We start from the raw sequence: 12,790 nt of genomic DNA on the forward strand, positions 1-12,790 counted from the left end.
TCTGCGTTCCACAAGCCTGCAGCCCTGGGAGGGTGACATCATACTGTGTGCTCCTCAGTTCATGCAGGCCTGCGGTCAACAAGCCTGCAGACCTGGGAGGATGACATCATACCGTGTGCTCCTCAGTGCATGCAGCCCTGCGACCAACAAGCCTGCAGCCCTAGGAGGGGTAACGACATCCCATGTGATCCTCAGTTCATGCACCCTTGCGGTCAACCTCATACCACGTGCCCCTTAGTGCATGCAGCCCTGCGGTCAACAAGCCTGCAGCCCTGGGAGGATGACATCATACCGTGTGCTCCTCAGTGCACACAGCCCTATGGTCAACAAGCCTGCAGCCCTGGAAGGGTGACATCATACCGTGTGCACCTCAGTGAAAGGAGCTCTGCGGTCAACAAGTCTGCAGCCCTAAGAGGGGTGACGTAGATCCCAAACTGTGGCAACTTGCAGAGCTAAGCACAGGGGTATATTTAAAATGATTTAAATATACCCCTAAGTATGGCCTCCTCCTCCCCTACAGCCATGCCAATCCTCACCAAAAAAGTACAAAGCATAAAAATCTGAAAACAAAGAAAAATGCTGCAGTCTGACAATTGTGATTTGGGAAAAAATGAATTACACTAGTAATAAACCAGCACCACGATCAACATGTTCATCATGGTGCAGTCGCAATTGGCAGAACGGCATGATACGCGTCCCGTAAGAACCTCGGTGCACGCAGCCCTGCTGTCAACAAGCCTGCAGCCATTGTAGGGGTGAAATTATCCCATGTGCTTCTCAGTGAACGCAGCCCTGAGGTCAACAAGCCTACAGCTAAGGAAGGGTTAACATCATCCTGTGTGCTTATTAGTGCCTGCATCCCTGCGGTCAACAAGCCTGCGGTCAACAAGCCTGCAGCTCCGGGACGGTGACATCATACCATGTGCCCCCTAAGTGCACGCAGCCCTGCGTTCAACAAGCCTACAGCCCTTGCAGGGTGACATCATACCGTGTGCCCTTCAGTGCATGCAGCCCTGCGGTCAACAAGCCTGCATCCCTGGGAGGGGAAACATCATTTATTTTGCCTCTCAGTGCATGCAGACCTGCGGTCAACATCATACCGTGTGCCCCTTAGTGCACACAGCTCTGCGTTCCACAAGCCTGCAGCCCTGGGAGGGTGACATCATACTGTGTGCCCCTCAGTTCATGCAGGCCTGCGGTCAACAAGCCTGCAGACCTGGGAGGATGACATCTTACCGCGTGCGCATCAGTGCATGCACCCATTCGACCAACAAGCCTGCAGCCCTGGGAGGGGTAACAACATCCCTTGTGACCCTCAGTGCATGCATCTCTGCGGTCAAGATCATACCGTGTGCCCGTTAGTGCATGCAGCCCTGCGGTCAACAAGCCTACAGTCCTAAGAGGATGACATCATACCGTGTGCCCCTCAGTTCAGGCAGGCCTGCGGTCAACAAGCCTGCAGCCCTGGGAGGGGTAACATCATCTTTTGTGCCTCTCAGTGCATGCAGACCTGGGGTGAACATCATAGCAAGCCTGCAGCCCTGGGAGGGTGAAATTATACCGTGTGCCCCTCAGTGCAACGCAGCCCTACGGTCAACAAGCCTGCATCCCTGGGAGGGGAAACATCATTTATTTTGCCTCTCAGTGCATGCAGACCTGCGGTCAATATCATACCGTGTGCCCTTTATTGCATGCAGCTCTGCGTTCCACAAGTCTGCAGCCCTGGGGGGGTGACATCATACCGTGTGCCCCTCAGTTCATGCAGGCCTGCGGTCAAAAAGCCTGCAGACCTGGGAGGATGACATCATACCGTGTGCTCCTCAGTGCATGCAGCCCTGCGACCAACAAGCCTGCAGCCCTGGGAGGGGTAACGACATCCCATGTGATCCTCAGTTCACGCACCCTGCGGTCAACCTCATACCACGTGCCCCTTAGTGCATGCAGCCCTGCGGTCAACAAGCCTGCAGCCCTGGGAGGATGACATCATACCGTGTGGCCCTCAGTTCAGGCAGGCCTGCGGTCAACAAGCCTGCAGCCCTGGGAGGGGTAACATCATTTTTTGTGCCTCTCAGTGCATGCAGACCTGGGGTCAACATCATACCGTGTGCCCCTCAGTGCACACAGCCCTGCGGTCAAAAAGCCTTCAGCCCTGGGAGGGGTAACGTCATACCTTGTGATCCACAGTGCATGCAGCCCTGCGGTCAAAATAATACCGTATGCTCCTCAGTGCACGCAGCCCTGCGGTCAACAAGCCCGCAGCCCTGGGAGGGTGACATCATACCATGTGCCGCTCAGTGAAGGCAGCCCTGCGGTCAACAAGTCTGCAGCCCTAAGAGGAGTGACGTAGATCACAAATTGTGGCAACCTGCTGAGCTGAGCTCAGGGGTATATTTAAAATGATTTAAATATACCCCTAAGTATGGCCTCCTCCTCCCCTACAGCCATTTCATTCCTCGCCAAGAAAGTACAAAGCATAAAAATCACAAACCAAACCAAAATGCTGCAAACTGACAATTGTGATTTGGAAAAACATGAATTACACTAGTAATAAACCAGCTTCATGATCTACATATTCATCATGGTGCTGTTGCAATTGGCAGAACGGCATGATACACGTCCCGTAAGCACCTCAGTGCACGCAGCCCTGCTGTCAACAAGCCTGCAGCCATTGGAGGGGGGACGTTGTCCCATGTGCTCCTCAGTGAACGCAGCCCTGCAGTCAACAAGCCTACAGCCATTGGAGGGGTAACATCCCGAGTGCTTATTAGTGCCTGCAGCCCTGCGGTCAACAAGCCTGCAGCTCCGGGAGGGTGACATCATATCGTGTGCCTCTTAATGCATGCATCCTTGTGTTCCACAAGCCTTCAGCCCATGGAGGGTGACATCATACCATTTGCCCCTCAGTACATGCAGGCCTGCGGTCAACCTGCCTGCTCCCCTGGTAGGGGTTACATCATTTCTTGTGCAACTCAGTGCATGCAGACCTGTGGTCAACATCATACCATGTGCCCCTCAGTGCACGCAGCCCTGCGTTCCACAAGCCTGCAGCCCCGGGAGGGTACCATGATACTGTGTGCCCCTCAGTTTATGCAGGCCTTCGGTCAACACGTCTGCAGCCCTGGAAGGGTGAAATCCTACTGTGTGCCCATCAGTTCATGTAGGCCTGCGGTAAACAAGCCTGCAGACCTGGGAGGGTGACATCATACCGTGTGCCCCTCAATGCATGCAGCCCTGGGGTCAACAAGCCTGCAGCCCTGGGAGGGGTAACATCATTTCTTGTGCCACTCAGTGCTTGCAGACCTGTGGTCAACATCATTCCATGTGCCCCTTAGTGCACGCAGCCCTGCGTTCCACAAGCCTGCAGCCCTGGGAGGGTACCATGATATTGTGTGCCCTTCAGTTTATGCAGGCCTTCGGTCAACAAGCCTGCAGCCCTGGGAGGGTGAAATCCTACCGTGTGCCCATCAGTTGATGCAGGCCTGCAGTAAATAGGCCTGCAGACCTGGGAGGATGTCATCATACCGTGTGCTCCTCAGTGCACGCAGCGCTGCGGTCAACAAGCCTGAAGCCCTGGGAGGGTGACAACATACTGTGTGCCCCTCATTGAAAGCAGCCCTGCAGTCAACAAGTCTGCAGCCCTAGGAGGGGTGACGTAGATCACAAATTGTGGCAACCTGCAGAGCTGAGCTAAGGGGTATATTTAAAATGATTTAAATATACCCCTAAGTATGGCCTCCTCCTCCCCTACAGCCATACCAATCCTCGCCAAAAAAGTACAAAGCATAAAAGTCACAAACCAAACAAAAATGCTGCAGGCTGACAATTGTGATTTGGGAAAAAATGAATTACACTAGTAATAAACCAGCACCACGATCTACACGTTCATCATGGTGCTGTTGCAATTGGCAGAACGGCATGATACGCGTCCCGTAAGAACCTCAGTGCACACAGCCCTGTTGTTAACAAGCCTGCGGCCATTGGAGGGGTGACGTTGTCCCATGTGCTCCTCAGTGAACGCAGCCCTGCAGTCAACAAGCCTACAGCCATGGGGGGGGGGGGGGGGTAACGTCATCCCGTGTGCTTCTTAGCGCATGCAGCCCTGCGGTCAACAAGCCTGCAGCTCTAGGAGGGTGACATTATACCATATGCCCCAAAGTGCACGCATCAATGCGTTCAACAAGCCTACAGCCCTTAGAGGGTGAGATCATACCGTGTGCCCCTCAGTGCATGCAGCCCTGCGGTCAACAAGCCTGCATCCCTGAGAGGGGAAACATCATTTATTTTGCCTCTCAGTGCATGCAGACCAGCGGTCAACATCATACCGTATGCTCCTCAGTGCACGCAGCCCTGCTGACAACAAGCCTAGCAAAGAAATGAACAGCGCTACTTAAAAACAGATGAGTGCTTACCTGCAAAAAAAAGTGCACACCCCACTCATGGGATTCAAATACACAATGAGCATACACATGACCTGTCTACCACTTGGAGGATGTTAGTTTCACTAACAATTTGCAATTTGTTAGGTACTTGTCCCTCCCACTGTCGAAGAAGTCTTTCCTCCATGGGAGGGGACCTAACACTAACTAAAACCTACCTATGCATATGCATAGCCTGGGCGCGCTACCAGTAAATTTAAGAATTGCGCAGAAAAAGTGGGATCAGCGCATCACAAGGCCGCCTCTGGATGGCCTCAGCTCAGAGATGCGCTGAGCCCCCCCAGGAACTACAAAACGCACCTTGAACCCAAACAGAGGCTCTGCATATACACCAAAGAAAACTATCAAGTGGGAGCAGCTGACCAGAATTAAATCAAACATAGCAAAGAAATGAACAGCGCTACTTAAAAACAGATGAGTGCTTACCTGCAAAAAAAAGTGCACACCCCACTCATGGGATTCAAATACACAATGAGCATACACATGACCTGTCTACCACTTGGAGGATGTTAGTTTCACTAACAATTTGCAATTTGTTAGGTACTTGTCCCTCCCACTGTCGAAGAAGTCTTTCCTCCATGGGAGGGGACCTAACACTAACTAAAACCTACCTATGCATATGCATAGCCTGGGCGCGCTACCAGTAAATTTAAGAATTGCGCAGAAAAAGTGGGATCAGCGCATCACCAGGCCGCCTCTGGATGGCCTCAGCTCAGAGATGCGCTGAGCCCCCCCAGGAACTACAAAACGCACCTTGAACCCAAACAGAGGCTCTGCATATACACCAAAGAAAACTATCAAGTGGGAGCAGCTGACCAGAATTAAATCAAACATAGCAAAGAAATGAACAGCGCTACTTAAAAACAGATGAGTGCTTACCTGCAAAAAAAAAAAGTGCACACCCCACTCATGGGATTCAAATACACAATGAGCATACACATGACCTGTCTACCACTTGGAGGATGTTAGTTTCACTAACAATTTGCAATTTTTTGTAGTTCCTGGGGGGGCTCAGCGCATCTCTGAGCTGAGGCCATCCAGAGGCGGCCTGGTGATGCGCTGATCCCACTTTTTCTGCGCAATTCTTAAATTTACTGGTAGCGCGCACAGGCTATGCATATGCATAGGTAGGTTTTAGTTAGTGTTAGGTCCCCTCCCATGGAGGAAAGACTTCTTCGACAGTGGGAGGGACAAGTACCTAACAAATTGCAAATTGTTAGTGAAACTAACATCCTCCAAGTGGTAGACAGGTCATGTGTATGCTCATTGTGTATTTGAATCCCATGAGTGGGGTGTGCACTTTTTTTTGCAGGTAAGCACTCATCTGTTTTTAAGTAGCGCTGTTCATTTCTTTGCTATGTTTGATTTAATTCTGGTCAGCTGCTCCCACTTGATAGTTTTCTTTGGTGTATATTGAAAGGTTGTAATAATGTGCTGCTTAAATCACCCCGATATTAAAATATATACAGCACATCACAATTTCTTAAAAATGACATCATTGCTTCAACTAGTCAGCAGCACATTCCTCCAGACAGTGCTTTACAGATACATTAATAATTAACACTCTAGAAGTTCCAGGCACCTGAATACAAAACCTGTATTTCAATACCCAGTTGGTATATTACCATACAAGCCACTGTGACAGAGATCTGAAGACTCAGACCTATTCATGCATTGTTGTTAAAAAACCTGGTCTATTGAGAAATTAACACATGTAACAAAGTCTACCTCTGCCAGTTGTTTACAGAATAACAAATCCTATTGTCTCTGCTGTCTGTACCATGTCTATGCTATTGTTTCAAATATTTTCTATGTGCACTCCGGTCTAATCTGGTTTTTCCCTAACATCAGGGTGTATATAAGATTGACCTGTAAATAAAGATTTCAGATGCTGTTCCACCAATTTAAGTGTTTGTGGTTCTGTATCTCCCAGCTGGAAGAGAGGGTATTCACTTGGATTGGGGGAGAACTTTAACCTGGGTTGCAGATTATTCTGCTAAGTCATCTTGTAGCTGCCTCCGCTGAAACTGAGCTAACAGTTTGGTGTCGAGAAGTTGGATCCGCCATATACAGTATCGGGTGAGTAATTCTATTTTTTGATTACCACCCTATACTGTCGGAGCGGATTAATAGAACCCGGAGGGAAAGTGCTTCTGTAGCGCCTCTCCCAGGAATCTGATATTCCTAAAGTAAGAAAGCAGTACTGTGTGTCTAAGTGAATATTCTCTCTAAACCTTGTATATTGTTGTATAGTCGCTTAAGTGAATTTTAGTTATATAAGATTGCATGTTACTGTATAGATTTGTGCATAATGGGAAAGTCTCAAAGGTAAGGGGACTCCCAAGGGTTATTTTTGATTTATGATGTATCATATTCTGTGATGCTGTTTAATGCGGATATATAGATTTGTAAGTTTTAGAAAGAATCATGTTCCACAATTTGCTTTGAATCTTATTTCTGACTAACTCTATTTAGGAGTTTCATTTTTTTTTCTCGGAGACACTCAGCAGTTGCAGGTGTCTCTCTGGACCAGGACATTTTGAATGGGCATTGCGGCCGCAGGATAACTTTTTTTATCAGTCCCTCCAAAATGTTCTGGCCTGGCTACTAGATGTTTCTGAGCCTTTTCTTCTAATTACTATAAATGTGTTTGTCTATCTCCTCTCACTGTAGTTTCTGTGGAACTGCGATTTAAATTGCTTGTGTATGACTGGTTGCACTTTTTCAGCTAGGTTGTACTTTAAATATGCATCTCTGGACATCTGCTCAGAGTTGTTGCAGGTTTCTACCCCCTCCCTCCATGTATTGGGAGAGACTTGTGTTAATGCTTTTGTTTTTTCTCTTTCCTCTTCCCTGAAAAGACTGGGGGCAATGAGGAGAGTGTCAGGAAACAGAAACAAAAGAAGATCCCAGCTATATGTTGTTTGTCTGTTTGTGTATGTGTCTGTGCACAGAGAGTATCCAAATATTTTGTTTAGAGTTAGGAATAAACCTCTTAATTTAATTGATCGTTTTTTTCTACAGTCAGAAAAGTCAAAAGCTAAATTATTGTTGGAGTCTAAGGTATGCGGACTGTGGTTATGTAAATGTGCATGTGTTGTCTTTCTTTGTCTACTATAGGAGAGGGTTTGTAAATTGTCTTGAGGCAAGGCAGGTGAGATTGAATGTGTAATTGGTTTTCACCTCATATAATGAATGACCCATGCACAAAGTTGCTGGCCATTGTGATGTTTTGAATTTAGTGTTTTGCAAAGGAAACAATTTATTTCGGGTGAACCAGATGTAACATGTCTTAAAATTTGTAATTTAAAGTTGGTTATAAAAAATTAACATACGGAAAGGCATGTTCCATCTGAAGTTTTTTGTTTTTCATGTGGGTTTTTTTTTTGTCAGGTATTTTTGCATATACCTGAGAATTCAAAGCACACAACAGTTTTGCTGTCAATGGGTGAATTAGGTTTGTAAATCTTCCAGTAGGAATTAAGTTGCTGTGAATGAAATGTAATCATTTTAACTTGAGCTTGCACTCATGCCGATATGAATGTAATGTAGAGATTGTGTCCAAAATCATCTTGCTCAAATTACTAGAAGTTATGCTCATGCCAGGTTTTCTGTTCATATTGCCAAGAATAATGCAAACAATTGTGTGAATGTTTGGGTACGTGTATAATATTAATGGTGATGAGTCCCTTAAGCAAAGTGACATACTTATATTTTTTCACTTGTAATTGTGTAAAATTCTAACAAATGCTTTTACAGCAATTTCTTTGTTGGTTTCTGGTCTGTCTCTGGTTACAATCTGAGGGGTGTGGGAAACAAACCCTGGTGTTGTGCATTTGGGGAGGGTTTTGAACAGCAGACGTTGGCCCCCTGTACCACCTACTGTGCACAGGGTGAGATGGGGGGCCAACTAAACCTGCAAGTGGCTGAATCACACAGCCTCATAACCCGGCCCACATCAGTGTTCTAACATGCCTGGAGAGGGTGGAGACAAATATGTCATGTAAAATACTTATTGGTTGATTTGATTGTAATTGTCTCCATATGTCTGTTTGTATTGATACTGTGCTGTATAAAGCAAGGTCAGAGAAATGTGTTTAAGTGTCAGAACTCTATAGTACTAGGATTTACAGACAGTATGATGTTAGTAAAAGAAATTTGAATAGAGAGAGTAACCTTTGTCAAAAATATTGTTACATAGCTACGCATGTGGTAAATAGGTTGCACACACCCACTAAGCTGTTTAACTTCTTATTACCATTGAGGACCTCTACATAACTGCTTTGATTGAGACTGAGCTATCAATTACTTGGCTCATGCAGTTTGACAAACCTTGAACTCTTGTCTGATTCATCTTTACTAATTTGCCTGCACAAGTGTTCTTTATTACCTGTTCACTTGGAGACCTGCCTGTGATATCACCTGATTATGGAATACTTTGGAGATCATCTGATATGATTCTCCTGCACTGATGCAGCCCTAGAAGGATGACCCTCTGCTGTAAGGATGAGCCCTTCCTGCACCTGCCCTCCTCCTGTGTTGGTGATGGCTGCTTCAAGCCTTTCTTTTGTGTCATCCTTTGGGAAGAACTCCGCCTCTGCTGTTGCAACTGTGAGGTTTCTCAACTGGGATGAGAAGTTGAGTCTGCCCTTCCCTGCCTTCTACAACCTGGCTGCAATTGCTACATCCTTGTTATAAATCTGTTTCCATTTCTTTTGTGGGTGCCCAATGCCATACAATGAAACTGCTAACAAAAAGGCACTGGGTGTAGCCACGGTGATTACACGGCCAGCTCTCAGCCGCCACTGTCTGTTTGCCCCGAGACAGTGAGAGCTTGGCAGAAAAACATCTGCATTCATCATGAGGGCTTGTGGTGATGAATTCACCGTCCTCCTTCACCCTTCAAATGAACAATATTCTACTCTGCAATAATGAACTGACATTTCCTGGACCCACTCGAGGATCATTTTTTTTTCCAAAATGCATTAAGGAGTTCTAACCTTATGGGTGAGGTGTGGCTTTAGGCAACCTGTTACAGTTTACCACATTCAGTTTTCCATTAAGTTATGCAGGGCTAGATTAGGATGATATACTAGCAAAGCTAACTACTGTTAATTCATCGTGTAGTTGTGTAACCCTTTAAACTGTATATTGTATTTGTGTACCAATGACAACACTAACTCATTGATCTCTAACATACATAGAGCTGTGCATAGTATCTAAGTGATCCCGCCCTTTCCTTTAGAAAAGGTTGGGATCAAAGGTTGGGTTGAAAGGTTGTAATAATGTGCTGCTTAAATCACCCCGATATTAAAATATATACAGCACATCACAATTTCTTAAAAATGACATCATTGCTTCAACTAGTCAGCAGCACATTCCTCCAGACAGTGCTTTACAGATACATTAATAATTAACACTCTAGAAGTTCCAGGCACCTGAATACAAAACCTGTATTTCAATACCCAGTTGGTATATTACCATACAAGCCACTGTGACAGAGATCTGAAGACTCAGACCTATTCATGCATTGTTGTTAAAAACCTGGTCTATTGAGAAATTAACACATGTAACAAAGTCTACCTCTGCCAGTTGTTTACAGAATAACAAATCCTATTGTCTCTGCTGTCTGTACCATGTCTATGCTATTGTTTCAAATATTTTCTATGTGCACTCCGGTCTAATCTGGTTTTTCCCTAACATCAGGGTGTATATAAGATTGACCTGTAAATAAAGATTTCAGATGCTGTTCCACCAATTTAAGTGTTTGTGGTTCTGTATCTCCCAGCTGGAAGAGAGGGTATTCACTTGGATTGGGGGAGAACTTTAACCTGGGTTGCAGATTATTCTGCTAAGTCATCTTGTAGCTGCCTCCGCTGAAACTGAGCTAACATATATGCAGAGCCTCTGTTTGGGTTCAAGGTGCGTTTTGTAGTTCCTGGGGGGGCTCAGCGCATCTCTGAGCTGAGGCCATCCAGAGGCGGCCTGGTGATGCGCTGAGAACAAGCCTGCCGGCATTGGAGCAGTGACATTGTCTCATGTGCTCCTCGGTGAACGCAGCCCTGCAGTCAATAAGTTTATAGCCCTGGGAGGGGTAACGTCCTCCCTTGTTACCCTCAGTGCATGCAGCCCTGCGGTCAACATCATACCACGTGCCCCTCAGTGCACACAGCCCTGCGGTCAAAAAGCCTGCAGCCCTGAGAGGGGTAACGTCATCCTTTGTGATCCTCAGTGCATGCAGCCCTGCGGTCACAATCATACCGTGTGCCTCTAAGTGCATGCAGCCCTGTGGTCAACAAGCCTGCAGCCCTGGGAGGGTGACATCATACCGTGTGCCCCTCAGTTCATGCAGCCCTGCGGTCAACAAGCCTGCAGCCCTGGGAGGGAAAACATCATTTATTTTGCCTCTCAGTGCATGCAGACCTGCGGTCAACATCATACCGTGTGCCCTTTAGTGCATGCAGCTCTGCGTTCCACAAGTCTGCAGCCCTGGGGGGTGACATCATACCGTGTGCCCCTCAGTTCATGCAGGCCTGCGGTCAACAAGCCTGCAGACCTGGGAGGATGACATCATACCGTGTGCTCCTCAGTGCATGCAGCCCTGCGACCAACAAGCCTGCAGCCCTGGGAGGGGTAACGACATCCCTTGTGATCCTCAGTTTATGCACCTATGCGGTCAACCTCATACCGTGTGCCCCTTAGTGTATGCAGCTCTGCGGTCAACAAGCCTGCAGCCCTGGGAGGGGTAACATCATTTTTTGGTTCTCTCAGTGCATGCAGACCTGGGTTAGGGTTATCATGGTGCTGTTGAAAATGGCAGAACGGCATGATACGCGTCCCGTAAGCACCTCAGTGCACGCAGCCCTGCTGTCAACAAGCCTGCAGCCCTGGGAGGGTGACTTCATACCATGTGCCCCTCAGTGAAAGCAGCCCTGCGGTCAACAAGTGTGCAGCCCTAAGAGGAGTGACATAGATCACAAATTGTGGCAACCTGCAGAGCTGAGCTCAGGGGTATATTTAAAATGATTTAAATATACCTCTAAGTATGGCCTCCTTCTCCCCTACAGCCATACCAATCCTCGCCAAAAAAGTACAAAGCATAAAAAATCACAAACCAAACAAAAATTCTGCAGGCTGACAATTGTGATTTGGAAAAACATGAATTACACTAGTAATAAACCAGCAAGGCGATCTACATGTTCATAGTGGTGCTGTTGTAATTGGCTGAACGGCATGATACGCATCCCGTAAGCACCACAGTGCACGCAGCCTTGTTGTCAACAAGCCTGCAGCCATTGGAGGGATGACTTTGACCCTTGTGCCCCTGAGTGCATGCAGCCTTGCGGTCAACAAGCCTGTAGCCCTGGGAGGGTTGATGTCGTCCCTTGTGCCCCTCAGTGCATGCAACCCTGCGGTCAACAAGCCTGCAGCCCCAGGAGGGTGACATCATACTGTGTGCCCCTTAGTGCACGAAACTCTCCGGGCAGCAAGCCTGCAGGCCTGGGAGGGGTGACATAGATCACAAATTGTGGCCACCTGCATAGTAGAACTCTGGAGTATATTTGAAATGATTCAAATTTGCCGTCTTAGTATTGGCTCCTCCTCCCCTATAGCCATGCCAATCTTCGCCTATCGTGGCAACCTGCAGAGTACCACTCTAGAGCACATGGCCGGTTCTAGACTTTTTGCCTTCTGAGGCAAACATATAAGGATGCTCCCCCCCCCCCCTCCCCAAAAAAAAAAATTAGCTCTGCAATTAAATGCTGCACAGAACCTTGAAACTGTCTGGCCCTGGACTGAGCCAAAGAATACATATACAGCTTACATGTCTACCTGTGTCCTTATGCCAAGCATGTGGCTCCTGCTTCCTTCTGCCAGCCGCTCCTTCGCCAGGCACCGCTACAGGATCCTCCAATCTTCTGCCAGCCGCTCCATCACCAGGCACCGCTACAGGATCCTCCAATCTTCTGCCAGCCGCTCCATCACCAGGCACCGCTACAGGATCCTCCAATCTTCTGCCAGCCGCTCCATCACCAGGCACTGCTACAGGACCCTCCAATCTTCTGCCGGTCGCTCAATCAAGAGGCATCGCTACAGGACCCTCCAATCTTCTGCTGGCCACTCCATTACAAGCACAGCTGCAGGACCCCTCTGGCTCGGATCTTCTGCTATCCCTGCTCTGGTTCCCGGCTCCTGCTACTACATCCTGCCACTGCGCCTGCATAGCCGCTCCCAGGATGTTCTTCTGGTCCTCCTCAGCCGCTCTGACAATCCTCTCCGATCTCCTGCTGGTTCCCATCGCAACTTCATAGCCAGAGACCGCTGCAGGACCTCTGATATCTGTCGGGCCGCTA

Source organism: Hyperolius riggenbachi, chromosome 1 (genome assembly GCF_040937935.1).
Source record: "Hyperolius riggenbachi isolate aHypRig1 chromosome 1, aHypRig1.pri, whole genome shotgun sequence".
NCBI classification, from domain to species: domain Eukaryota; kingdom Metazoa; phylum Chordata; class Amphibia; order Anura; family Hyperoliidae; genus Hyperolius; species Hyperolius riggenbachi.